The following is a 26,370-nucleotide window of genomic DNA, read 5'->3' as shown; positions in this document are numbered from 1 at the left end:
TTCATAACCCAAAAGAAGGCTAAGCTCTTTATGATGCTCAAGGGTAATCAAATTATCACAATGTTTGGACACGACTTGATCATGAAACAAATAGTATTGGAGCTTTAAATGACCATGTTCATTGCAAAGTTCACAAGGGGCACGAAAAATATTGAATCTTTCAGCACATTCATCTAGCTCTTCTTGCAACAATTTGGTTTCTTAGTACTTATGCCTCTTGCAATATCTATCTTCCCTATTTAGTGTGTACTTGCAAACCTAGTGTACTCCACAAAAATTGACATGTTTATAGGAGGCATTTTCATCATAACTAGTGCAATCATCATTAGCATCATGGATATTCAAAGAATTCGTACTAACAACATTGCAATCATGCTCATCATTCAAATATTTAGTGCCAAACATTTTAGAGATCTCTTCTTCTAACACTTGAGCACAATTATCCTTTCCATCATACTCACGAAAGATATTAAAAAGGTGAAGCGTATGAGACAAACTCAATTCCATTTTTTATAGTTTTCTTTTATAAACTAAACTAGTGATAAAACAAGAAACTAAAAGACTCGATTGCAAGATCTAAAGATATACCTTCAAGCGCTAACCTCCCCGGCAACGGCGCCAGAAAAGAGCTTGATGTCTACTACACAACCTTCTTCTTGTAGACGTTGTTGGGCCTCCAAGTGCAGAGGTTTGTAGGACAGTAGCAAATTTCCCTCAAGTGGATGACCTAAGGTTTATCAATCCGTAGGAGGCGTAGGATGAAGATGGTCTCTCTCAAGCAACCCTGCAACCAAATAACAAAGAGTCTCTTGTGTCCCCAACACACCCAATACAATGGTAAATTGTATAGGTGCACTAGTTCGGTGAAGAGATGGTGATACAAGTACAATATGGATAGTAGATAATAGTTTTTGTAATCTGAAAATATAAAAACAGCAAGGTAACTAATGATAAAAGTGAGCGTAAACGGTATTGCAATGCTAGGAAACAAGGCCTAGGGTTCATACTTTCACTAGTGTAAGTCCTCTCAACAATACTAACATAATTGGATCACATAACTATCCCTCAACATGCAACAAAGAGTCACTCCAAAGTGACTAATAGCGGAGAACGAACGAAAAGATTATGGTAGGGTACGAAACCACCTCAAAGTTATTCTTTCCAATCAATCCGTTGGGCTATTCCTATAAGTGTCACAAACAGCCCTAGAGTTCGTACTAGAATAACACCTTAAGACACAAATCAACCAAAACCCTAATGTCACCTAGATACTCCAATGTCACCTCAAGTATCCGTGGGTATGATTATACGATATGCGTCACACAATCTCAGATTCATCTATTCAACCAACACAAAGGACCTCAAAGAGTGCCCCAAAGTTCTACCGGAGAATCACGACGAAAATGTCTGCCAACCCCTATGCATAGGTTCATGGGCGGAACCCGCAAGTTGGTCACCAAAACATACATCAAGTGAATCACGTGATATCCCATTGTCACCATAGATATCCACGGCAAGACATACATCAAGTGTTCTCAAATATTTAAAGACTCAATCCGATAAGATAACTTCAAAGGGGAAACTCAATTCATTACAAGAGAGTAGAGGGGGGAATAAACTTCATAGGATCCAAATATAATAGCAAAGCTCGCGATACATCAAGATCGTATCACCTCAAGAACACGAGAGAGAGAGAGAGATCAAACACATAGCTACTGGTACATACCCTCAGCCCCGAGGGAGAACCACTCCCTCCTCGTCATGGAGAGCACCGGGATGATGAAGATGGCCACCGGAGAGGGATTGCCCCCTCTGGCAGGGTGCCGGAACGGGTCTAGATTGGCTTTCGGTGGCTACGGAGGCTTTTGGTGGCGGAACTCCCGATCTATTGTGTTCTGGAAGTTTTAGGGTACGTAGGTATATATGGGTGCATGGGGTACGTCGGAGGAGCCACGGGGGCCCCACGAGGAAGGGGGCGCGCCCTAGGGGGGGCCCACCCTCGTGAGCACCCCCCGTATCTCCTGACGTGGAGTCCAAGTCTATCCGGTGGCTTTCGTTCCAAAAATAACTTCTCCAGTTGATTTCGTTCCGTTTCGACTCCGTTTGATATTCCTTTTCTTCGAAACACTGAAATAGGCATAAAACAGCAAATCTGGGTTGGGCCTCCGGTTAATAGGTTAGTCTCAAAAATAATATAAAAGTGGAAAATAAAGCCCAATATAGTCCAAAACAGTAGATAATATAGCATGGAGCAATCAAACATTATATATACGTTGGAGACGTATCAGTGGACGAGGCGAGGCCTAGGAAGGGGACGACACGGAGCTGGGGAAGACGCGGCAGTGGAAGCCCGCGCGGAGAGGAGTACGAGGGTTCACTGGTTCGGCTGCGGTGTGAGGCTGCCGTCGCCGCAGGGCCTGGCCAGCGGTGGGAATAGTAGGGGCGGTGAGGCTTCCACGGTAGCACAACCGGCCATGGGAGGCAGGAGCATGCAGCATGACCGACGCTGCTTTGGGCGGCTGGAGCAAGAAGACCAGAGGTTGAAGAAGCACTATGGCCATTGGATGGACATCGTACGGTCACTGGAGCTAAAATTGTTCATATTGACTAAGTTGACAAAGCCCTTCGTCCCCGTCAACTTAGTAGGCCCACAAGTCAGCCTCCCACCAAGGTGGGTCCCAGCTAGCCGGGGGAGTATTCATTTTTTTGTGCGTAATAAGGAGGCACTTCCGGTGGGTCCGAGCTGACAGCGGGGGGAACATTATTTTCCCGAAATACGGTGGCCCATCCGGTGGGTCCCAACAGTCAGGGGGAAATGATTTTTTTCGCAAAATACTGGTGGCCCGTCCGGTGGGTCCCCGCTGTCAGGTGGAGGAATAATTACCCGCGTAATAAGGAGGCACTTCCTTGCGGCTGCCGTGGACCCAGCTGCCAGCCTCTCCACGTACAGTACTCTTCTGATGGAAGTCGGTCGTTGACCACATTGACCACGCCGCGCCGAGAGCACCACGGCGGTGGACGACAGCGAGGCATAGGAAGGGGACGACGCGGAGCCAGGGAAGACGCAGCAGTGGATGCCCACCCTGAGAGGAGTACGAGCGTTCACCGGTTTGGCTGCGGTGTGAGGCTACCGTCGCCGCAGAATAACAGGGGGTGTGGGTGAGTAGAGGGATGCCCTGGCCAGCGGTGGGAGTAGTAGGGGGCGCTGAGGCTTGCGCGGCAGCACAGCCGGCCACGGGAGGCGGGAGTAGGCGGTCCCGCCGGCGTTGCTTTGGCGGCTGGAGCAAGAAGATCAGAGATTGAAGAAACACGACGGCCGTTGGATTGACATTCAACGGTTACGTCTGCTAGAATCGTTTGTTGATGTATATAATAACTAAAAAAATCTTGCATACGCGTCAACTAAATAGGCCCACAAGTCAGACCACTCCCTCTTTTATTAATAATTTATATATAGCTCATGGCAACTTCTTATGCAATTTATTACAGTCGTTTTTTGGTTGGCCAGGGCCAATTTCACATATTTCTGTGGGTTCCAAACTATTTTTAATACCGAAATGTCCAGCCAGATTTAAAGTACTTTGAAGATATATTTAAATTAGGTTAATGCCCAGTGAAATAGGAATATGAAAATGTAATAAAATTCAGAAATTATAAAGTAATTGCCAATTTGTCACCTGTTTTTATATTTACAACCCATTTCATATTACTTTCAAGATTTGCAGGCGTCTTGAAAGAGTTGCAGCTCATCAGGGCGTAGAAAAATAAGTAGGCATGGATTGGGTATTCTTCAGAAAAAATAAACTGGGCTCATTTTCACAAAGAAAAAATAGCTGGGCTGGTCACATGGTGAACATAAAATATAAGCCTGGGCTAGACGGGCCACAGCCAAGTTCAAACCCTGCTCCGTCTCAACAATACCAAACAAAAAAAATACTGCTCGAGTAGCTACGTCCCAGGTGTCAGCCGATCTTGTGCTGTTCTCTTGTCTATTGACTATATATGCTCACAATGTCGTGGGTCCCAGATGTCAGGAAAACACTAGGAGGAAGCATTTTATTTTTCCATACGCTGACGTGGTGAGCCCCTACTGTCATCCTCTCCACGTACTTCTGCCGATTCCTGTTGTTTGTTGACCATGTTGACAACGTGAGAGGACGGCTCCGCGGCGAGCGCACCAAAGTGCACGGAGGACGTCGGTGTTAACGATTTAGGAGACGGTGGGGCGGCGATGCGTGCGCTGAGGCGCAGCTAGCCGTGGGAGGCGGAAGCAGGCGGCCCCGCCGGCGCTGGTTTGGTTTTGGCGGCTGGAGGAAGACATGACCGAAGAAGCACGACAGACTGTAAAAGCAGCAGGAGTACTTAACAATCTTAACTGAAACCAGCAGGGGCACTTAACAACCAAAGCTAAAAGCAGTATGAGTACTTATACAGGTTCAACAGTACAAAGCACGCCTCAAACAATGCTACTTTGCCTACAGTTAACCAAGGGTGAGGCCGCCAAGCCCCAGGACAAGGCCCAGGCGCCACCCTGCGCATCCACAACCTTCTGAAAGCGGCTTCATCTCGCAACGTGGTCAATAAACAGGATATTCGCTTTAGAGCCATGGAAAAGCATGAACATAATCTTCTGTCCTATTCTCCAAGATGGACGGGCCTTCATTATTTGAGACCACCCATGAATAAGAATCTTTTCACCTCCAAGGGGAATTGAGTAGGTCGACATAAACATCATGTTGTGACCAAGCGCAAGTCTGACCCGACCATGGTCAGGCATCTGTATAGGAACAATAGAACTCGACAGTTCCTGTTTCAAGAAGATCACAGCTGTAAAACTGTGTATAATCAATAGTTTATGAACAACATATATAACAGAAAACAGCTCGTACCATAAGTTTCTCGACACAGTTGGACCTGTTCAATGAGTGCAGCAGTGGCACACATATCCCACGTGGCCTTCCACCATTGAAACGCCCCACAAGGACCTCAAGACGATCAATAAAGTGTAGGAACTTGTGGATGTCGATCCAGTCAACTTCAGTGCCATTAGTAACAGCCGAGTTATTACAGAGTAACAAGCGAGCATACTGCTTAACTCTGAAAAAACCTACACGTGCCACCAATTATAAGAAAATATTAGTTAGAAGTAGCATCTTCGTGAGAGATTCATTGCTACTTCTAAAGTTAAATTGTGATTAGTTAGACAGAATAGGTGGATTAAGAAGTAATCGAGGCAACAAGCAAGAACCAGATACAAAACTAACATGGATGAACAATTGGAACAACGTCGAGGTGGAAGATCGCAGTGAAGATGAGATCAGGTTCTGCTATTTCCATCAACATTCGTGTGCCAACTTTCAGTCCGTAACACTTGAGAAAGTTTATCCAAGTTCGGCCACAAAAAAAGCAGCGATCTTCTTGGTTCATGAACCCAACTCGGAACTTATATCCATGGCTTGTCTTCACTGTGACCATTAAAATAGTGTATTCAGTTATGGCAAGGCCGAGCATCTTGAGTACATGTGTTTTGGCAGAGCAAATAATACACTGCAGGAAAAATAATATGAGAACACAACATGTTCAAAAAAACCCCACCCTCCCGGATAGAAAAGAGGATTCTAGGAACATACTGTGCGCGTTTCAAAATGCTGTGTTAGGATGAGAAGGAACAAGTGTGGCGTCTCGCCGAGGGTGCAGAAACCTATAGGGTACTCGCACTTCGGGCACTGCAAATGAAACACACTAGATTCAGTAGGAAGAAAAATGCATCAATGGCGGCGGCTGCCATCCTAGGATTACCTGCGACTAAGGGACTTGGGTTTATCGGGGATGGATGAAGAATTCGTACCTGGTTCTCCATGAGAAAACCCTATGCAATCGCCGAGAGGGGGTTTTCTCTGAACAAGCAGATGAGGGAGAAGGGGATTCAGGCCCAGTGAAATATTGCCGCTTCGTCCGTCTAGCTTATTGCTAAAGCTGGAAAGGGGGGTTGTGATTTGACCGCTCATTGGGCATTACTGTGGCGCTACGACCGGGGTGTGTCTACCGTGAAGTTGTGCACTCTAATTTGTGCATATGGCATGTGGACCCCGTTGCCGGTTGCCCCACATATCAGCGGACCTAGTTCTAATTCAAACAGAAACCATATTTTATTACTACCTCCGTTCAGAAATATAAGATGATTTTCGATATTATACTCCATATATGACTACATATACGCACAGAAATGAGTGAACAAAGACACTAGAACATGTCTTCAAAGGAGAGCAGAGGGATTACATGCAATATCCATAACACAAGTTACTGAGGCAAATATACCCTCTTAAAAGGTAGCATTGATGTTCATAAAGTACTCCCTTCGTCCCAAAATTCTTGTCTTAGATTTTTCTAGATATGGATGTATCAAGTCACATTTTAGTATTAGATACATCCGTATCTAGACAAATCTAAGACAAGAAATTTGGGACAGAGGGAGTAGTTGAAAGTAATCTATAAGAAATCAGTGTCAACCTCTCGCATGTTTTTGTCAAAAGAGGAATTTAGAACCATCATTTGGCACACAAAAATCACATGCAAGATCACCCAGAAAGTTGTACTACTAGTACTAGTACTGCGTGTGAGATGAAAACCACGATCAAGATCGAGAAAAATATCGTCAAGAAGAGATATTACCTGGACTTGCTTAATGAGGGATCCCGGAGAGGGGGGCTTGGACAGGGTGATGGCTTTGAGCTTGTCTGCGGTAGTCTCGGCGGGGTGCTTTCACTTCTTCGTACCATGGGCCTCGACGGTTTTGGCCGGAGCCATAGACATCACTTCGGCCGATGCTCCAGCATCCATCAAGAAACTGTCAAATAGAAATAAAAGAAAAGAAACCATAATCACAAACCCAAAAGAAGAAAAGAGAGGGAGTTATAGGATCAGTCTCGGGGTTGCAAGACCGGGCCTTGGCCAGAATCAACACCATTGATGCGCTCACCTTTCCTTCTTTGGGAGGGAAGAACAATGTGAAGGAAATATGCCCTAGAGGCAATAATAAAGTTATTGTTTATTTCCTTATATCATGATAAATGTTTATTATTCATGCTAGAATTGTATTAACCGAAAACATAATACTTGTGTGAATACATAGACAAACAGAGTGTCACTAGTATGCCTCTACTTGACTAGCTCGTTGATCAAAGATGGTTATGTTTCCTAGCCATAGACATGAGTTGTCATTTGATTAACGGGATCACATCATTAGGAGAATGATGTGATTGACTTGACCCATTCCATTAGCTTAGCACTTGATCATTTAGTATGTTGCTATTACTTTCTTCATGAGGTATACATGTTCCTATGACTATGAGATTATGCAACTCCCGTTTACCGGAGGAACACTTTGTGTGCTACCAAACGTCACAACGTAACTGGGTGATTATAAAGGTTCTCTACAGGTGTCTCCAAAGGTACATATTGGGTTGGCATATTTTGAGATTAGGATTTGTTACTCCGATTGTCGGAGAGGTATCTCTGGGCCCTCTCGGTAATGCACATCACTTAAGCCTTGCAAGCATTGCAGCTAATGAGTTAGTTGCGGGATGATGTATTACAGAACGGGTAAAGAGACTTGCTGGTAACGAGATTGAACTAGGTATTAAGATACCGACGATCGAATCTCGGGCAAGTAACATACCGATGACAAAGGGAACAACGTATGTTGTTATGCGGTCTGACCGATAAAGATCTTCGTAGAATATGTAGGAGCCAATATGAGCATCCAGGTTCCGCTATTGGTTATTGACCGGAGACGTGTCTCAGTCATGTCTACATTATTCTCGAACTCGTAGGGTCTGCACGCTTAACGTTACAATGACAGTTTCATTATGAGTTTATATGTTTTGATGTACCGAAGATTGTTCGGAGTCCCGTATGTGATCACGGACATGACGAGGAGTCTCAAAATGGTCGAGACATGAAGATTGATATATTTAAAGCCTATGTTTGGACATCGGAAGTGTTCCGGGTGAAATCGGCATTTTACCAGAGTACCGGGAGGTTACCGGAACCTCCCAGTAACCTAATGGGCCTTAATGGGCCTAGTGGAGGAAGTAGAGAGGAGGCCAAGGGGCAGCCACGTGCCCCTCCCCCCAAGTCCGAATTGGACAAGGAGGGGGGCGGCACCCCCCTTTCCTTTCCCCTCTCTCTCTCCTTCCCCCAAGTCCTAGTCCAACATGGAAAAGGGGGGAGTCCTACTCCCGGTGGGAGTAGGACTCCTCCTGGCGCGCCCCTTGCCTGGCCGCACCTCCTCCCCCTTGCTCCTTTATATACGGGGGTAGGGGGCACCCCATAGACACAACAATTTATCATTGATCTCTTAGCCGTGTGCGGTGCCCCCCTCCACCATAATCCTCGATAATATTGTAGCGGTGCTTAGGCGAAGCCCTGCGACGGTAGAACATCAAGATCATCACCATGCCGTCGTGCTGGCGGAACTCTTCCCCGACATTCTGCTGGATCGGAGTCCGGGGATCGTCGTCGAGCTGAACATGTGCTAGAACTCGGAGGTGCCGTAGTTTCGGTGCTTGATCGGTCGGGCCGTGAAGACGTATGACTACATCAACCGCGTTGTGCTAACGCTTCTGCTTTCGGTCTACGAGGGTACGTGGACAACACTCTCCCCTCTTGTTGCTATGCATCACCATGATCTTGCGTGTGCGTAGGAATTTTTTTGAAATTACTACATTCCCCAACACAATGGCAGAAGCAGGTCAGGGTTTTCTTGAAGAAATGAGGAACAAGATGAGGCAGAAGCGAGGGTTGGGTAGAGAGGAAGCTGAGAGAGAAGAGTGAAATGATGGTTGCTTCGTCCGTCCAACTTACTGCTGGAAAGGAGGGGGTTTTGTGATTTGACGGCTCATTGGGCACTACTGCGGCGCTTCGATCGAGGTAGTCTACCGTCACTCTACTACGGAGTAATTTAGTGCATGGCTGGTGGACCCCGATGCTGGCTGTCCCACACATCGGTGAAAGTGAGTAATTTAGTGCATGGCTGGAGGAGGATCCGCATGGTAGAGCGTGTCCACTATTTTTCAGAAGAAAAAATGATTACAGCAAGCGTTTCCAGTCTTACGACGGAGGAGTGCGAAACACGGTAGCCACTTGAACATACACAGTGCTCCTACTACTAGGCATGTGCAGTGGTTCATACGTCAGTACAACATAATCTTGTTGCTAGTGTAGTAATATATGACGATAACAAATGATGTTGTGCGCATGTCAACTACTCCTATATGTAACATAGTACCGCTTTTTCGACTATCCGGTCGAGAATGGACGGTGAGATCAATGTTAACAGAACTAGGTCCACAGCGCACGGAGAGTACGGTGCTACAATACTCCATGAAACATGAACCATATGAAGCACGAATAGTGTTAGGCAGGGTGTATGAAAGTGCAACTATCCCTAGGTGGTTTTGGTAATTCATAACAACATATAGCTCATTGAGCTAATGCTATTCCAAGATGACTATTTCAGGAAAGCTCAATGATTGGCATGGCATGGATGTGAAAGTGGAACCCTCAAAATGCTAAGGACAAAGGATTGGCTCAAGTTCAAAAGCTCAAGACTCTTCATTTTATATTTTAGTGATCCAAGATCACATTGAGTCTTTAGGAAAAGCCAATACTATCAAGGAGGGATGAGGTGTTGCTTAATGAGCCTCTTGCTTCATGTGCTTAGTGATATGCTCCAAAACCCTCAACTACTTTCCCATATCCACATATGACCTAAACCCTAAGCCAAACTCGGTCCTACCGATTATTCCTATCCGGCGCCACCGAGTTTCACTTGTCATAAGCCACTGCCAAACCCTAGCAATTCGGTTCTACCGATAGGGATCTTGGTCTCACCGAGATGGGATTGCAAACTCTCTGTTTCCCTTTCGTAACTTTTCGGTCTCACCGAAAGAGCGAATCGGTCCCACCGAGATTGCAGTGTAAACTCTTTGTTTCCTTTTTGTAACTTTTCGGTCTCACCGAAAGAGCAAATCGGTCCCACCGAGTTTACCTGACCAACTCTCTGGTTAGCTTATTACCAAACTCGGTCTCACCGAGTTTGTGTAATCGGTCTCACCGAGATTACATTATGCCCCAACCCTAACCATATCGGTCCTACCGAGTTGCATGTCAGTCCCACCGAAAATCTCTAACGGTCACTAGGTTTGCCTTTTCGGTTCGGCCGAGTTTGTTGATTCGGTCCCACCGAGATTGGAAAACTGTGTGTAACGGTTGGATTTTGTGTGGAGGCTATATATACCCCTCCACCTCCTCTTCATTCGTGGAGAGAGCCATCAGAACACATACACAATTCCAACTCATATGTTCTCAGAGAGAACCACCTACTCATGTGTTGAGACCAAGATATTCCATTCCTACCATATGAATCTTGATCTCTAGCCTTCCCAAGTTGCTTTCCACTCAAATCTTCTTGCCACAAAATCCAAATCCTATGAGAGAGAGAGTTGAGTGTTGGGGAGACTATCATTTGAAGCACAAGATCAAGGAGTTCATCATCAACACACCATTTGTTACTTCTTGGAGAGTGGTGTCTCCTAGATTGGCTAGGTGTCACTTGGGAGCCTCCGACAAGATTGTGGAGTTGAACCAAGCAGTTTGTAAGGGCAAGGAGATCGCCTACTTCGTGAAGATCTACCGCTAGTGAGGCAAGTCCTTCGTGGGCGATGGCCATGGTGGGATAGACAAGGTTGCTTCTTCGTGGACCCTTCGTGGGTGGTTGCTTCTTCGTGGACCCTTCGTGGGTGGAGCCCTCCGTGGACTCGCGCAACCATTACCCTTCGTGGGTGGAGCCCTCCGTGGACTCGCGCAACCATTACCCTTCGTGGGTGGAGCCCTCCGTGGACTCGCGCAACCGTTACCCTTCGTGGGTTGAAGTCTCCATCAACGTGGATGTAGGATAGCACCACCTATCCGAACCACGGGAAAAACATCCGTGTCTCCAATTGCATTTGAATTCTCCAAACCCTTCCCTTTACATTCTTGCAAGTTGCATGCTTTACTTTCCGCTGCCAATATACTCTTTGCATGCTTGCTTGAATTGTGTGATCATTGCTTGACTTGTCCTACAATAGCTAAAATCTGCCAAGAACTAAAATTGGGAAAAGGTTAAGTTTTTATTTGGTCAAGTAGTCTAATCACCCCCCTCTAGACATACTTTCGATCCTACAAGTGGTATCAGAGCTTTGGTCTCCATTTTCTTTGATCTCCATAGCTTTTGGTGGTCATAGCCTTGGTTTCACAACCTAGGAGAGTATGGCGTCTAGCGAGGGAAATTATCACCATAGAGGTCCTTACTTTGATGGTACTAATTTTGCTAGTTGGAAGCATAAAATGAAAATGCATATTCTTGGACATGACCCCGCCGTTTGGGCTATTGTGTGTGTTGGTTTGCAAGGTGACTTCTTTGATGGGAAAGAACCAAACCGTGAAGCTACCGCGGATGAGTTGAAGATGTTGCAATACAATGCTCAAGCTTGTTATATTCTCTTCAATGGATTGTGCCCCGAAGAATTCAACAAAATCAGCCGTCTTGAGAATGCAAAGGAAATTTGGGACACTTTGATTGATATGCACGAAGGTACCGACTCCGTCAAGGAATCCAAGTTGGATGTGCTTCAAAGTCAACTTGACAAGTTCAAAATGAAGGATGGTGAAGGTGTCGCTGAAATGTACTCTAGGCTTGCTCTCATCACAAATGAGATTGCCGGCTTAGGAAGTGAAGAGATGACCGATAGATTCATCATCAAGAAGATTCTAAGAGCCTTGGATGGAAAATACGATACCGTGTGCACATTGATCCAAATGATGCCCAATTACAAAGATCTCAAGCCAACGGAGGTGATTGGAAGAATTGTTGCTCATGAGATGTCACTTAAGGATAAAGAGGAACTTCACAACAAATCAAGTGGTGCCTATGAAGCCTCATGTGAAGCCCCTACATCATCAAGTGACAAACAAAACTTCAATGAAGAATTGAGCTTAATGGTGAAGAACTTCAACAAGTTCTACAAGAGTAGAAGCAAATATAGAAGCTTCAAGTCAAGGTCCTACAATGACAAAAGATCTTCTAGTCGAGAGCGAAACTGCTACAGTTGTGGAAGACCCGGACACTATTCCAATGAGTGTATGGCTCCCTACAAGAGAAGAGAAGATTCTCCAAAAAGAAGAAGCAAAGAATCACCACCAAGAGAGAGAAGGAGTAGAGATGATCGTTATGAATGAAGATACTCACGGAGAAGCAAGGATTCGGAAAGGAAGGAAAAATCATCAAGGAGCTACACAAAACGAAGACATCAAGCTCATGTTGGTGAATGGGTATTCGGCTCCGACTCCGACAGCCACTCCGAGAGAAGTTATCACTCCGACTCCGAAGATACTCAAGATGAAGGTGTTGCCGGTCTAGCACTTGTGTCAACCAACTCCTACAACATATTTGACTCACCAAATGAAGGAATTGGAAGATGCTTCATGGCCAAAGGTCCTAAGGTAACACACCCCGAGTATGTTGATTTCAATAGTGATGAAGATGACTTGTTAGGTGATGATTTGCTTGTTGACAACTCTAGTGATGAATACTATGATGAAACGTCAATTAATCATGCTAATCAAGATAAAACGAATGACAATGATAAGGAGAAGATTGAGGCTCTAACTAAAGAACTAAACACTCTTAAGTTAGCTCATGAAACTATCTTCGAAGATCATCGAGAACTTTTAAGAGCTCATGAGAAATTACGCTTTGAAAAGCTCAATCTTGAGCAAGAGCATGAGTTCTTAAAAGCAATCAATGATGATCTCCGCAAGAAAAGTTCTTCTTACATTGCCAAGCGTTTACTCTTATCCACTTACATGCCTCAAGTCAAGTCTAGTAACAAGAACAAGAAAGATTCTTCCTCTAGCAGTAACAATGATCATGCTAAATCCAATATTGTTGCTTATAGTAGTTCTCTTGATTCCACTAATGATTCTCTTAGCCAAGTTACACTTGAGCAAGAAAATAGCTTATTGAAGGGAATTATAGAGAAAGGAGTGTACAAAAGCCTTGCCGGGAGTAAGCAATTCGAGGAAATTGTGCGCAAGCAAGGAATGCACCGGAAGAATCAAGGTGTTGGTTTTGAACGAAAGTTCAATGCCAATGGAGTTGAGTTGTAAGAAGATTAATACCCCAAGACAAAGTTTGTTCCTCAACAAGAGAAGTATGATACTTCTTTCAAGGGGACACAAGCTCAAGATGATCTTCCACCACAAGACTACAAGCAAAAAGGCAAGGACAAGCTTCAAGAGGAAATTGATGCATTTGAAGAAGCTCCTAAGACCTTAGTCAAGTGGATTCCCAAGACTACTTCAAGTTCCACTTCATCAAGTACGACTACAACTCCAAGGATTCCCATAAAGATGGTGTGGATCCAAAAGAAGAAGAACTAGAGAGTTCTTGAGGGTGACTCCGCCAACATACTTCACTCTTATCATTTTGGCAAGAACAAGTGCAACCAACTTCCACATCTTGCACTAGTTCAAGGAGTCACAAACCCTCTTGTTGGTAAGACAAGGGACAAGGTAACCTAAAAGTTTTCATGGACATCATCTTGTGTGTGCATCACTCTATGTCTATGGATATCCTTGTTTGTTCCTTGTGGGACTAACCCATGTAGGTATTGAAAGTGCAATTCACTCAAATGGATAGCTCCAAGTGATCTACATCAACATTGAGCATCCACATCTTCAACATCTACATGAAGTCATCATCGACAAAACCCGAGGTTAGTTCATCCCTCTAAGGGGAGATATCACATCTAGGGGGAGCTTTACTCTAAGACTTGAGCTAAAGCAACTCTAAAGATGTGAACACAACAATGCTTTATGTAAAAGTGGTAACCCCACTTGAGCTTAAACGATGAGTATGACCTATGATCAAGTGTTCTCACTTGACTCCTAAGTCAATATACTCATATATAGATGACCTTGTCATCGCAAATTGCTTGATAGATGCTAGAATTGGTTGTGCATGCCTTGTCACATATTTTATTTGCCATCTTATTGTGTGAGCATGCTGGTTGCATATTTTACTCATTCGAGGACATCCACTTGTTTTTTGATTGTTTGGTTTGCCAAGTGGATGGACAAGAATGCCTAAGAACCTCCTCTAGCTATCTATGCTTTTCTCGTCTCAAACTCTATTCATGCTACATCACAAAATTTGATCAAGTCAGATTCGAACCACTCTGTGTGAGGAGCGCTCGGAGTCCCCGATTCGTCATAGAGTTAAACTTCCAAAACCTCTTTATGATTCTCGGTCTGACCGATACCCTACTTTCGGTCCTACCGAGATCATTAAGTTGATCTAGGTTTTTGATCTCGGTGCAACCGATTTGAACCATTCGGTCACACCGAGTTGCAACAACTGTATACAGTTTTGCATCTCGGTGCCACCGAGTTGTTTCACTCGGTCACACCGATAGGGTCGGGCTATATATAGTCACGGGCAAAAATTTGGAAATTTCTCTGAACCCCTTCGCCCGCGCGATAGCCTGCTCTGCCAACTTGGTCTCCGGATCGTCTCCTCGCCGCCAGCCGCCTCCAGTCGCTGGTCTCCATCGCCGTCAACGGAAATTCAACCCCGCCGTTGCCGCCGTAGCGAGTCTCCGCCGAACTAGGGTATGGGCTCGATCTTTGTGCTATTCCCCAATCCGATTCTTAGCACATTGTGATCATCATGATTCTTGCCACGTTTGTTAAACTTCTATCCAGTCAATGAACTCGTAGATTAGGTTTAATTCGAAAATTTTAGGGTTAGGTTTCCGCCGAAACCATCTCGGACCCACCGAGTTGAAAAACTCGGTCCCACCGATTTGGCTTATGCCATTGCACAAGTGAGACTCGGTCTGACCGAGAATTACTTATCGGTGCGACCGATTTTGGAACTCTGTGAAACCCTAGCAGTCTCGGTGCCACCGAACTGTGACTCGGTCTGACCGAGTTCACTAGTTTAGGTGCCAAAACTGCTTCGGTATCACCGAGTTTAGAAATCGGTAGATCCGAGATGCTTTCAGTGGGAAACTAAAACTAAGTTTTTGAATTATTCTTTTGCAAAAATCTCTGCATTTTGTGATGCTCATCCACTCTATCTCATCTATAACCTATTCATAGGGTCAGCAGTCAGAGTTTGCATCATGTCAGACCAAAGTGATAGCCAAAACTTGTCAGAGCAGCAAGTGCAGATGAGTGAGGGCACTAGTCCCTCAAGTTCCTCAGATGATGGCAGCAGGAGCACCCCTAGCAATCTGCCTAAAGCTGCCACAAGATAGAGAAAGAAGAGAACCTCAGACTCAGAAGATGAGGATTATGTGGCAGAAGAGGAAGCAACTTCCAAGAGAGTTGAGCCAGCACAGGGCATAAAACCAGGGATGAAGATCAAAAGGCCAGCAGGCAGCCTATGTCAAAGGCCAGAGCTTCAACTGAGAAGCCCACTCCCATTGAGCCAGTTGCTGCTGAAGGCAAGAAGAGGAAAGAAAGGGTGAAGAAAACTGTAGCCAGAGTGCTTGGCAAGGCTTCCATCATGGAAGATGAGGAGGAAGAAGAAGAGGTAGCTGCACCAGCACCTAAGGCACCCAAGCTGATGGGTGATGCCATAAGAACAGGGGCAGCTGCTTCCAAGGCCAAGCCAGCTCCAAAGCCAAAGCCAAAGAGGAACACAAGAAGCATCCCAGGTACTGAGAAGAACAAGGCCCCAATGCCTGAGGCTGCAGAAGAAGAAGAAGAGAATGTTCTTAGAAAGCTCAAGCCCAAGATCCCAGACCACAACGATGCTCATCCTGTGGCTGAGGATATGAAACTCAGGAGAGATTCAGGGCTCCGGAAGTGGAGAGAAGCAGACCCGTATGCTTCAAGGAGAAGGACTGCAGTTGACTACATGTTTCACACCAAGGAGCAGCAAGACTTTTATGAGACAGTGCTGCTAGACAAGAAGCCAATTGTCTGTGATATGAGATGGGTTGATTGGCAATACATCAAGGACAACGAAGAGTACTACCCTGGAGTGCAGGACAGCTTCAAGGCATGTGGAGTAGAGGACTTTGTTGGGCAGAAGCTCACAAAGTGGAACGAGGAACTCATCATGCAGTTCTACTCCACAGCCCACTTCTATCCAGATGGCAGGATTGTATGGATGTCAGAGGGTACGAGGTACCAGTCTACAGTTGCTGAATGGGCTCAGCTGATTAATGCCCCAGAAGAGCATGATGATGACTTGGACATTTATGCCAAGAAGAAGATGGACCACAACTCAATGTCAAACATGTACAAGGAGATTCCAAATGAAGCACTTGATACGTTCAAGTTTGGCTCAGTATACTATCTTCTGTCAGGGCTGCCAACCATCAAATGGATTCTTAGGCACACCCTATTGCCCAAGTCTGGAGATCACAAGATGATCAGGGGCCACGCGATCAACTTGCTTCATATCTTTGACGTGCCACAGAAATTCAAAGTCATGAGCCTTATGATTGAAACAATCAAGAGGACAGCAGCAGACCAGAAGAGGAGCTGTGGATATGCCCCACAGATTCCGGAGCTCATCAACTCTAAGATGGGCACGGGCATATACTTATTGGACAAGGAACACCTGCCCATCTGTCCAGACTTTGAAGATAATCAAGTGGTCATGACTGAGAATGAGCCATCATCTGCCCAAGCACAAGCCAAGAAGGAGAAGGCGAGGAAGGAGAAAGCTGCCAAGATGCCTACTCAAGAGGAGGCATCTAAATATTTCCTGAAAACCAAACAAGAGCAGCTTGGTTACTTGATTGCATCCACCCTGCGGATTGAGCAAGGACTAGCCACCCTAACTCAGAACCAGGCAAGCTTAGAGAGGATCATGGAACAAAAGTTCTATGACTTGGATGTCAAAGTGACAGAGATTCAGACTGCAGTGGAGCAGCTCCAGGATGACATGCAGGAGAGGAGAGGCAAGACTACAACTGATGCCTTTGCCAGAGTGCCACGAGGTCCGAGGTCGTCTGTCGTGCCAGTTGCTGACCCCAGAGCCACCACGTCTGCACCAGCTACAGCCTCAGTTCCACCAGCTCCAGCGTCCACTTCAGCCTCGACTCCGACCACGTCTACAGAAGGCTTCGTCCTTGGAGTGCTCCGGACTCCACCACCACCTGAAGATCAAGCCTGAGTGTCGACTTAGCACTATGCATTTTCTAGGAACTTTTTGGTAACTTGTTGCCAAAGGGGGAGAAAATGTATAGATCATAGGCTTCGAGAGAGAGTGTTGCTTTTAGTGTTGCTTTTATTCTCTCTTGTTTTATTTGGTGGTTTTTCGAACTTTGTTTGCTTTTGTCTGAGATACTATGTCATTGCTCGTGAGACATTGATGATCATGTGTTTGATCATAAGCTACACTTAATGTTTTCTTAATATTATCATCTTATCTATCTTATGTGATCATTCACTATTCTTGGTGATGAGTGCATGTATTTCATTCTTATCATTTTAAGCGCTCCACCAAGATGTATGTGACATGGAAGAGTAACCCATGACTCTAACTCTTTGTGCATTTGCAGTCCAAAGCAAATTTTAAATATGCACAAATTTAGGGGGAGCTCTTACTTGTCACATACTTCTCAAAGCAATGATATATTTCATGCTTATTATCATTTGTCGAAGATTTGACCTATATGTTGTCATCAATTACCAAAAAGGGGGAGATTGAAAGTGCAACTATCCCTAGGTGGTTTTGGTAATTCATAACAACATATAGCTCATTGAGCTAATGCTATTCCAAGATGACTATCTCAGGAAAGCTCAATGATTGGCATGGCATGGATGTGAAAGTGGAACCCTCAAAATGCTAAGGACAAAGGATTGGCTCAAGCTCAAAAGCTCAAGACTCTTCATTTTATATTTTAGTGATCCAAGATCACATTGAGTATTTAGGAAAAGCCAATACTATCAAGGAGGGATGAGGTGTTGCTTAATGAGCCTCTTGCTTCATGTGCTTAGTGATATGCTCCAAAACCCTCAACTACTTTCCCATATCCACATATGACCTAAACCCTAAGCCAAACTCGGTCCTACCGATTATTCCTATCCGGCGCCACCGAGTTTCACTTGTCATAAGCCACTGCCAAACCCTAGAAATTCGGTTCTACCGATAGGGATCTCGGTCTCACCGAGATGGGATTGCAAACTCTTTGTTTCCCTTTCGTAACTTTTCGGTCTCACCGAAAGAGCGAATCGGTCCCACCGAGATTGCAGTGTAAACTCTTTGTTTCCTTTTTGTAACTTTTCGGTCTCACCGAAAGAGCAAATCGGTCCCACCGAGTTTACCTGACCAACTCTCTGGTTATCTTATTACCAAACTCGGTCTCACTAAGTTTGTGTAATCGGTCTCACCAAGATTACGTTATGCCCAAACCCTAACCATATCGGTCCTACCGAGTTGCATGTCAGTCCCACCGAAAATCTCTAACGGTCACTAGGTTTGCCTTTTCGGTCTGACCGAGTTTGTTGATTCGGTCCCACCGAGATTGGAAAACTGTGTGTAATGGTTGGATTTTGTGTGGAGGCTATATATACCCGTCCACCTCCTCTTCATTCGTGGAGAGAGCCATTAGAACACATACACAATTCCAACTCATATGTTCTCAGAGAGAACCACCTACTCATGTGTTGAGACCAAGATATTCCATTCCTACCATATGAATCTTGATCTCTAGCCTTCCCAAGTTGCTTTCCACTCAAATCTTCTTTCCACAAAATCCAAATCCTATGAGAGAGAGAGTTAAGTGTTGGGGAGACTATCATTTGAAGCACAAGAGCAAGGAGTTCATCATGAACACACCATTTGTTACTTCTTGGAGAGTGGTGTCTCCTAGATTGGCTAGGTGTCACTTGGGAGCCTCCGACAAGATTGTGGAGTTGAACCAAGGAGTTTGTAAGGGCAAGGAGATCGCCTACTTCATGAAGATCTACCGCTAGTGAGGCAAGTCCTTCATGGGCGATGGCCATGGTGGGATAGACAAGGTTGCTTCTTCGTGGACCCTTCATGGGTGGTTGCTTCTTCGTGGACCCTTCGTGGGTGGAGCCCTCCGTGGACTCGCGCAACCATTACCCTTCGTGGGTGGAGCCCTCCGTGGACTCGCGCAACCATTACCCTTCATGGGTGGAGCCCTCCGTGGACTCGCGCAACCGTTACCCTTCGTCGGTTGAAGTCTCCATCAACGTGGATGTAGGATAGCACCACCTATCCGAACCACGGGAAAAACATCCGTGTCTCCAAATCGTTTGAATTCTCCAAACCCTTTCCTTTACATTCTTGCAAGTTGCATGCTTTACTTTCCGCTGCCAATATACTCTTTGCATGCTTGCTTGAATTGTGTGATGATTGCTTGACTTGTCCTACAATAGCTAAAATCTGCCAAGAACTAAAATTGGGAAAAGGTTAAGTTTTTATTTGGTCAAGTAGTCTAATCACCCCCCTCTAGACATACTTTCGATCCTATAGTGTATGAAGGGTGCACGGGATGGGAGCAAAAGTTCCCTTCTCGACCCACTTTTGGGTGTTTGGCAAAGTGCATGAAGGGTGCATGAGTCCACACTAGTAGGTTGACAAAAATACACGAAGAGGAAACAACTATATTGAGATGAGAATGCAACCAAACACACCCACACGCTTTGTGATACAATGACTAATCTGCACCGTCTGAGTTTGATCCAACGGTCATGTTGCACCGAGACATGGACATGCCCATGTAGAGGGCGCCTAAACACCACCGAAGTCCCTTTGCTTCTTGAGGCGCACGACGTTGGTGACGCAGGGTGCAACCGCCCGCAGAGCTTGCTCCCAGTCGATGGGAGCCAGCTCGTCAAAGACGGCGTCCAATGGCACGAATGGATTCCGGTGACGGAGCCCTGAAAGGATTCGCCCAGCAACAGCGACGGCAGCCCGCAACCCCTCCTTGTCCAGCTCAGCCCCCACCATCGCGCGGAGATGGCTCAGCTCCTCGGAGATATAGGTGAAGAAGGAGACCAGGTCAGGAAGCCGCAGCTCGTTGAAGTCGACCGGGTGGTCGAACGGGTTTAGCCCGACAGCTGGCATCGTCGCGCTGGCACGACGGTAGGCATCGCGCAGCCGCAACACGTGCGTGGCAACTTGGTTCACCAAGTGGCTGAGGCGATCCTGGACCTCGTCACGATCGGCCCGCTCGCGCTCCAGCCGGCTCCCCTGACGGCCTATCGCATCTCCCGCTTTCTGCAGCAACGCCGCCAACGCCTCGAGCATCTTTGTGGTGGACGCCTGCCGCTTTTGAAGCTCCGTGAACTCCCACACATAACGGAGGGGCATGGCACTCCTCTCCTCCTTGAGCTCACGGAGCTCCACGTCCTTGGCCCTGAGCTCCGCATCCTTGGCATGGAGCTCCTGTGTCAGGAGCCTCACCTCGGACTCCGTGATCTACTGCGCCGCCATGGCACCATGTAGAAGCAATGGGGAGAGGAAGCAAAGGGGGCGAAACGGCTGAAAGGCAATGCAATCTACGGGAAGGCGGAGGGATCGGGGAATCTTTTGGTTTTCACCACGGTAAAACACCAGTCGACGATTTCTCACATCAAGGAGAAGTGGGTACAGGCGGAGTCATCGTGACTAATTGCTGCCGCACCTGCTCCCGTCAATCAAAAAATTAAAAATCCTGCCGCGCCTGCTCCCGTCAATCAAAAAATTAAAAATCCTGCCACGCCCAAACACCAGAGCAACGCCGCGGTGGATATTTAAATTTACCTGCCGGCAAGTAGATAAAAAAAGGGGTGAAAAACCAAATGTGGCAGCGGCCTAGCTAATCTGTCAAACTAGCCCAACTAGCTAGCCACCATGATTCACTGATGTACTCGGCGGGAAAGGTGGTCTTTCGTGATTTGACGACTCATTTACTTGCTTCGGCGCTACGACCGAGGAGGACCCAGAAAACGCGCGGTAGGGCGTCCCACGTCAGGAAGAATATATGCGTGCACCACCCGGGAGGACCCCGAAACCACGCGGTAGGGTGTGCCACGTCTCGGCACGGAGGAAAAATGTGCGTGTAAAAATATACTATATCAGACGTAGTACCTATGGTTCGACCTCGGGACCCAGCCAGTCGGTTGAAAACAGCCCACTAGCCACACAGCTTCATCATGCAAACGTGGCACGGAGGATAGATGTGGTTAGCTCCATCTCGACCAGCCACAACGTCTCTTGTTCTAGGCGATTCTTCTATCTTCCAAGTTTTTTTAGCTGTAATAACACCACGGCAAGCTAGCGCCGCTCTTCGTGTGTGCCCGTGCAAAGGTTAGACGATGGAGAGAAGAGAGATTGAGATCGCAGACCTGGGACCCACCAGTAAGTGAGATAACGGTCATGCACGTGTTGACGAGGCAGTCCCTCTACTCTACTCAACGCAAGTACTGTATAAAATCAAGTTATGGGACAAAGCCAACAAGCGTTCATTTTTTCAGGCTATCGACTTACGCTTTGTAGTCTAGGTTGCCAGTTCGAATCTCGTCTTTCAGATTTGTTAGTTTTAGGTCCAAATTTGATTAATGACAAGTGGGACCCCCGTGTGTTGTTCCGATATTTCAGTGTAGGATGGTTTTTTTGAACAAACACTTTGCGCGGTTAGACAAGTAACGGCACGAGTTACACGTTTTTTGCAAGTTTACGAACAAAAATGACAGCGGCATAGAATATCACATCCACCCTGCAGCTTAGATACTATGGTGATACGAGTTTTTACACCGTTGGAAGTGAGATCCAATGGCTTGGGAGTAGTCTCTGTAATTATGCGCAATTTCCAAACTCTCTAAAGGTTTTTTTGCAAATAAAACATTCAGGCCTCGTGTGTGCCGCTGCATCTTCAATCCAACGGCTCCCCGGTTCTCATATTAGGTGCTCCCCGTAGCTTAATTACCCGCTATGATGATTGGAGTACTTGTGGGCCAAATGCTACGAAAATATAATCTAAACCGACCGGAATAAATGCCTACACAAATTAATCCAAGGTTGGAGTGCCCCTCGCAATATAAATAGCTCCGGCTTTGCGAGGGATGGAGAGGTAGTAGCTTCAACGCATGGAAGATACGGTGTGAGAAAGCGAGGTTAATCGAGAGACATATAGATAGAGTGACAAAGTGAGTGTGGTCTGACATTCATTGAACAAATATATATGCTCTGGAGAGATATTGTCCGATTGAGCTTTTTGGCAAGGGTGAGGGCTGTAAGATAGAGCTTGAGAGATGATCCAGTCACATACGTGTAGATATATTTTGTGCGTGGGAGGAAGCAAGGTCAACCGATCACATAGGGTCGCCGTGCGATCGAAAGAGTGAGACGGGTTGGAGAGAGTGACCTAGATAGACAATGTGCGTGAGAGAATATACAATGTGAATAGGTCGAATTGGGCTCAAACATGGTGATATATCATTTTTGTCCGAGAAAGAGCGAGGTTAATCGAGACATACAGAGAGAGAGAGAGACAGAGAGAGAGAGAGATTGAGTGAGCATGGCCCACCATGAGGTCGAAAGAGTGGCGGCGTCTTGGATGGACTGACCTAGATAGACAATCTGCGTGAGAGAGTATAGAGTGTGTCGGTCGAGGCCTGAACAGGGAGATATATCATTTGTGTGTGAAAGAAAATGAGGTTAAACGAGACATAGATAAAGAGAGCGAGATTGAGCGAGTGTGGCCCGCCGTGCAGAAGAAAGAGTGAGACAGTCTCAAGGGAGTGACCTAGATATACAACATGCGTGCGTGCGCATGCACGAGAGGTTGGGGGGCTAGATAGGCAATGCATGTATTTAGCGCGAGAGGGTGAGAGGGAGAGGGTGGGAGGGGAAGAGAGAGCTCGGCATGGGGTGCAATGGCCGGTGTGTGAGGTAAATATATTTGGTAACAGAGTGGAAAAAGGGGTTGTGTAGTTGAGAGACCTAGAGATCGAAACATGGAGAGAAAGAATGAACGTGTGTTGAAAACCGATAGCTTCCTGAGGTGGTTAGGAGAGGAAGATTGACCGACACAGGAAGTATGTAGCGTTTGTGCGGGGGGGGGGGGCTAAAAACAACATTTGAGTGTACACAGCACGAGACTTAATATCGATGTTTCAATTCGGTTTACATTGTAAGATTTGAACCGAGGACCAGGCATACAGGTAATTATTTTGAATTCGTGCCATACTAAGTTTCGAAAAGTTGACATTGACTAAGTTTGTTGTGCTATTTTGTAGGTCATATGTTTGAATCCATCCAAAAGTTTTCTCACTACCATGGTGTTCATCATATACATATGAATTTGTATTAAAAAAGTAGCATGGATACAGTGAAATGCGAAATCCACGTTAGAATTGGAGATGGCTACTTGACACACACTCTAATTCAAATAACTAACTACGTGACACATACTCTAATTCAATTAACTAATTATGTGACACACACTCTAATCCATGTTAGCGTGGGTACTGTCGGGGATATACCCCGCGGTATGACCCGACTGGAGTTGTAAACCGGCTGGGACTTGGTAAACCGGCGAATGGTAAACCGGCAGAGAGTTAAGACAGAGAGTCAAGATAGATGGCTAAGACAGACGGTAAACCGACTGGTGTTAAACCGGCAGACAATGTTAAACCGACAAACAATGTTAAACCGGCAGACGTTAAGAAGCCCAGAAAGGGAAGTCAAAATAGTTTAAGTTAAAGTCCGAGTTGGACTTCACATGTAACCCGCCCCTTCAACATATATAAGGAGGGGCAGGGCTCCTCAAAGGAGGGAAAGCAAACAACAATCTCTAGGGCTAGACACAATTAGAGGAGAGCCGATTTACGGCGACTCCCTCGTGATGATAATGAGATCTAGCCTTAAACAGCATGTAGGGTTGTTACCGGATGATGTTTCCCGGGGCCCAAAGCTGTCTAAATCCTCGTCTTGTGTTGCGTTTCTCGATTCCGCTCAACCCCTCTCAAGCTACCACATAGATGCGTTGGCCTCACGACTAAATCCTTCTGTTAAGGACATCTGATGTGACAATTCCGCGACAGTTGGCGCCCACCATGGGGCCCGCGCACGGTGGTGTTGAGTTCTTGGAGAGATCTTTTCCAGAGATCGAGAAGTTTTAAAAAAAAATCAATTGAAAAATAACCTGTTTGAAAAGGATTCACATCAATCGGAGTTTCATCCGTCAAAGATCAAGGGAATTTTTTAGCAGTGGATTATACAAAGTTGAGAGGAGTTAGGATTGCGCCACCATCTTATGGCTATTTTGGTGAATGTTAAGTCGCCGGGTCAAAGGATTTTCCTAAAAGATTCGATCCAACGCTGCCATCATGGGTATTTGCACTAAAACTCCAACTCAGAGAAGACAAAGTCAACCCGGAGATTTGGGCCAACCCAGAGAAAGCCCGCTCTAGCCGGATCAAGCCGCCCCTTGCGTCACTGCAACCCGCCGCGCGAACGAGAGTCCCTGCTCGACGCCCGTGTGCGTCAATACGACCTCCTTTCACTAAAAGGGCGCGCAAAACGGGCCGGCCTGTTAGCAGCGTCCAATGTAAAACTTTGGGAATGAGGAAAAAATTAAGTTAACACATGGAGTCGAACTCACTACCTCGAGGAAGGAAGCACCGTCGGGACCCAGTTGAGGTAGCAACCGTGCTCTCCTTGATTGCAACGCCAAGGTATAAGTACAAAGGAGTAATGACAGATTCGTTTTTTCCTTCAAAATTTTCAGTTTTTTTTTGAAAAAATATGAACAATCTTTCTTAATAAATGCGAATAACGTTTGAAAATGTGAACACATTTCAAAATTAGAAAAAACCTTTATAACAAAGAAACGTGAACAAAAACAGAAAAACATGAACAAAATTCTATATACGCTGAACAATTTTAAGTGTACGTTGAACTTTTTTATAATATACACTGAACAATTTTTTAATATACAATGAACATTTTGTAATATTAATTTAATAATTTTCGAATACACATTGAATATTTTTGTAAAATATGCTGAACAAATTTCAAATACACAGAGAATTTTTTTTAGTATTCATTGGACAAATTCTTAAAACATGATGAACTTTTTTATAATGTACGGTGAACGTTTTTGTAATATATCATGAACATTTTATTAATGTATGATGAACATTTTTGTAATACATGATGAACTTTTTTATATTGCATGGTGAAATTTATCATAATATATGGTGAACATGTCTTAATATACGATGAACATTGTTGTTATACGCGGTGAACACACAAAAAATGAGAAGAAAAAACATAAAGGAAAATAAAAGAAAAAGAAAAAAGAATGAAAGGTAAAAGGAACAAAAAAACCATCACCAACTGGACAAAGCATTGAAAAGCCGAAGAAAAAAACTACAGAAGAAAAACGAAAAAAAACCCCGCAGGAAACAACAAAGGAAGCAGCAGCGAACGAATAACAGGCGAATCGCGTACGTGGGCCGGCCCAACCGGACGATCGCCTCAGCGAAGGCACGATCTTTTGACGCTAACGAGTGTCAAATAGGATCATCCTGCGTCGCCCTGCGAAGCTCTAGTGCGATTCAAGTCACCACCTGAGCCGGATTATACCCGGTCTCACATCTGCTATTCCGAGCCGTCTTCACCCACCTTCCGATTGATGTGAATCCTTTTCAAACAGGTTATTTTTCAAACAAGTCTAAGTCGCCTCGGGATCCTCGGCCAAGATCATACAAGTTGCCGATTCCGTCGGATTCCTTCTGCACCACCTTCTGACTCATCACCAAATTCATTAAGGATCGACATGGGGGCTCTGCCGAAGACACATCGGTCGCGCAAGGCTGCTGCCACAATTCGCCTCGCCGGCTTACCTCCACGGACTTGCTGCTTTAAACCGCCCGCGCCGTGAGTCGCTATCGGCTACTCACCTTCGTCTCTACTGAGGCCTCGTAAGATTCAGTCTGCCCGGACTGTTCACCTCGACCGCTGTGCAGCAAGCTGCCGCTCTGTCTCGGCCTACTGTGAGTCGCTGCTCCAACCATACGACCCGTCGCAAGCAAGCTGCGTCTGCCGTGGGATCGTTTCGGGTCACTACCTCCGCCGATTTCACCAAAAACCGCCCTGGGTCGCCAACAAGCCGCCGAGCTGCGTCGAGTGCCTCCCGGCTCCATAGCCACAGCCCGATCGCCGCGGGCCTCGGCCACAGCTGTGCCTGGCTGCCTCCGCCGCCCCCATGGCTGCGTCAGGCCACTTATGCCTGCGCCGAGTTCGCCTCCTCCAAGTTGCAGAGCGCCTCGCCTCCTCCGGGT

Source organism: Triticum dicoccoides, chromosome 5A, assembly GCF_002162155.2.
Source record: "Triticum dicoccoides isolate Atlit2015 ecotype Zavitan chromosome 5A, WEW_v2.0, whole genome shotgun sequence".
Classification (NCBI taxonomy): Eukaryota; Viridiplantae; Streptophyta; class Magnoliopsida; order Poales; family Poaceae; genus Triticum; species Triticum dicoccoides.
This window is presented reverse-complemented; position numbering follows the sequence as displayed.